The following is a 3,660-nucleotide window of genomic DNA, read 5'->3' on the forward strand; positions in this document are numbered from 1 at the left end:
AATGCAATTGGTCCCCTCAGAATAACCATAACCAACCAACAAGCTAATGCCTCTAAGAATGTAAGGACTCAAAATCGTGCGTGTGTGGGATGCTTAACAAATATACTTTCGATACCAGATCAATAACCATAACTTATCTTTCATCAAAACAATCACAAGTTTATAACTAGAATAAATGTTATACGCATAATGACTCAGAGCACCTCCTTTCTACTAGAGTTATACAAGGCTTCATACTATTATTGAACACATAACAAAGATGCTTACTTGATCGTGCAATGAATGAGGTCCACAAAATACTTATACAATAATACCAATGTAGCGAGTGTTAGGTTAGCGGATCCCAAACTATAAAAGCCTTAGGTCACTAGGCACAAAGTCCCCTAAAACTTAATAACTCGAGTATTAAAGAGCTCACTCTTGATCAATTATGCATAACACATATTTTTTTTTTCTTTTCTTTTTTTCTTTTTTCTTTTTTTTTCTTTTCTTTTTTTTTCAACAATTTCTGAATGAGTGTGTTTCGCTTCATCTCATTCAACCCTAGACTACTCATAAAACTATGAGCCGACTACTATCCATTTGACACCTAGCCTTACAACAACTAGCAATGAAATCCAAGCTTTTCTCTAGTTTAAAAATTCAGTGTTCTTTTGTCATTACGAGAATATCAAAAATTCTAGATATAAACAAGTGATTAAATCTCAACAACTAAACAAGTATGATCATGATCTAGATCAAAAGCAACCCTATAAGACTTTGTGAAAATATTTGTTTGTAGCATGCAAATCAATTCATTAGGACTTAAACCTCCCTCTATTCGTCATCACTACACTCACATCAACATCAACCAATCAATCAGAAATAGTTCATCTTAAGGGATCATGCTAAATATGCATGCAAATGCAACTATATGAAATTACATAAAAATAAACAAATATGTCCTGTATGAACAATCATGCAAAAATATGAATGAAATACAACTAAACATGCAACATGAATCTATATGAACTATATGGACACACACAAACTAATCCTTACATTATCACCCCCACTTAAAATTTTCAATATCCTCATTGAAGGTAATAATAAGTATTTCAGGAATACCTAGTTGTCAGAAGGATCACCCTCCTCGGGTGGAGGATCAGGTGGCCAATCAACCTCGACACCAGTGGCTCGGAAAATAGTGCCCAAAGCATGTGTCAAATCCGCAGCAAAATGACGGTGAATGTCGTGTATGGCCTCCAAACGCCTAGTCAATCGCATGTACTTCCCATCACCAACACCAGTCCTATCAACTTCCTGCTGTACATGAGAAGAACCCTCTGTAGGCACTGGAGGATCCGTTCGGCTACCCTCTACATCATCAAAAATATATCCCAAGCCCTTGTCATGGGATGCACCTAAAAATGCATAACTCAAGTGATCTAGTAGTGGGTTGAGCTCAAGTATGGGAGCATCTTCAATAGATGGCTCGAGACGCTCCTGAGAAATTTTCAGCTCTCCTAACCCAAGAAAATTGAATGGTATATCCAACTTCCTCTTCCACGGAGGTGCATTCAAATACTGCAGTTGCTCTGTCCCTTCTTTGTCATCAATAACTGATTTCCTCATTAAGGATCTCTCTAAGGTATATGACTTTGGCAATTACTCAAGTTTTGAATTTACTACATAGTCGACCCACTCTACTTTAAAGCACTCCTCTTTAGCTGTGGGTAACTTTATTTCCTTGAACACATTAAAAGTGACCTTCTAATCGTAAACCTTCATCGTAAGCTCTCCTTTTTGCACATCGATCATAGTTCAGCTTGTAGCCAAAAATGGTCTTCCCAAGATAATGGGAATCTTCTTATCTTCCTCAAAATCAAGAATTACAAAGTCAGCAGGGAAGATGAGTTTATCCACCTTGACCAAGACATCGTCCACTATACCTCGTGGATAAGCGATAGAACGGTCAGCTAGTTGCAATGACATGTATGTTAGTTTCAGATCAGGGAGACCAAGCTTCTTGAAGATAGATAAGGGCATCCGATTGATGCTAGCTCTTAAATTATATAAACATTTGTCAAACGACAAGTTTCCGATGGTGCAAGGAATAGTGAAGCTTCCAGGATCTTTAAGCTTCGGAGGCAACTTCGGTTGCAACATAGCACTGCATTCCTCCGTTAGAGCAACGGTCTTTAAGTCATCGAGCTTCACTTTCCGAGAGAGAATACCTTTCATAAACCTCGCATAGCTAGGCATCTGTTCAAGAGCTTCAGCGAAAGGTATGTTGATATGAAGTTTCTTGAACACCTCCAGAAACTTCTGAAACTGCTTATCCAGCTTTTTCTTCTACAGCCTCTTAGGAAAAGGAGGTGGAGGATAGATCTGTTTCTCCCCTATATTACCCTCAAGAGGAGTGTGTTCCACAGTAGTCTTCCTTGGTTCCATCTATACTTCCTTCTACACTTCTTCTTCAGCCACAACTGCATTTTCTGAAACTTGAGATTTTTCAGGCTCTTCGTCTTGCTGAATTTGGGGGCTTGCGACCTTTCCAGACCTTAAGGTGATGGCGTTCACCTGTTCTTCAACTTCCCTCTTGCTTAGATTAGTTTCTGTATCACTAGAAAGCATTCCCGGTGGTCGATTCAATAAGAAATTAGCAATTTTCCCTATTTGGTTCTCTAGAGTCTTGTTAGAAACAGCCTGGCTTTGGTATATAAGAGCCTGCTTTTTGCACATAAGCTGCAACTCCTCCAATTCAAAATTTTCATTCGAAGATAGACATGCACCATGAGTTTGTTGTTGAAGTTGGAGTTATTTTCTTGGTGTAATTTGTTGCTGAAAACCAGGAAGGTTGAATAGCTTATTTCCAAACTGCTGGAACGGCTGTTGCATCATATTCTGATTGTTGCTCCAGCTGAAGTTAGGATGATTTCAGTTGTTAGGATGATAAGTTTCTGGAACTGGTTGCCGCGATCTCTGAAAGTTGCTCACAAACTGAGCTGATTCACTAGATATAGCGCGTTGCTCCGTCGCATGCGAACCTGCACACAGCTCACAAACTCTGGTTATCTGATTAACACAATAGTTAGCCAGAGAATCGATCTTTATAGACAACGCCTTTAGTTGAGTAGTGATAGCCGTAGCTATATCCACTTCAAGAACTCCTGCTACCTTGCCCTGTGGCAATCTCTGGGTTGGATACTGATATTCATTAGCAGCCATCAGTTCAATTAGATCATAAGCTTCCTCATAGCTCTTTGCCCATAATGCTCCACCTGATGCTGTATCGAGCATGGGTCTTGAATGTGCTCCCAAACTATCATAGAAGCAATTGATGATCATCCAATCAGGCATTCCATGATGAGGACACTTCCTAAGCATCTCCTTGTAGCGCTCCCAAGCTTCACACAAAGATTCTCCCGTTTGCTGCGCAAATTCAGTAAGAGCATTCCTGATTGCAACTGTCTTTGCCATAGGGAAGTATTTTGTGAGAATTTTTTGAGCAAGATCTTCCCAAGTAGTAATTGAACCAGCTGGTAGAGAGTGTAACCAGCTCTTAGCTTTGTCCCTCAAAGAGAGTGGGAATAGTCTCAGCTTCACAGCATCTTCAGAAACATTGTTGAACTTGAAGGTGTCACAGATCTCAATAAAATCCCTAATGTGCATATTGGG

General features: G+C 39.5%; 1 non-coding gene across 1 annotated transcript; it reads left to right on the forward strand.

The window, feature by feature from the left end:
* Positions 1-3,340: 3,340 nt before the first annotated feature.
* Positions 3,341-3,447, forward strand: LOC141680932 (small nucleolar RNA R71). The gene has a single exon (XR_012558451.1). It is a non-coding gene; the product is annotated as a small nucleolar RNA R71 (small nucleolar RNA).
* The last annotated feature ends 213 nt before the right edge of the window (positions 3,448-3,660 follow it).

This window comes from Apium graveolens, chromosome 1 (assembly GCF_009905375.1).
Source record: "Apium graveolens cultivar Ventura chromosome 1, ASM990537v1, whole genome shotgun sequence".
Lineage (NCBI taxonomy): Eukaryota > Viridiplantae > Streptophyta > Magnoliopsida > Apiales > Apiaceae > Apium > Apium graveolens.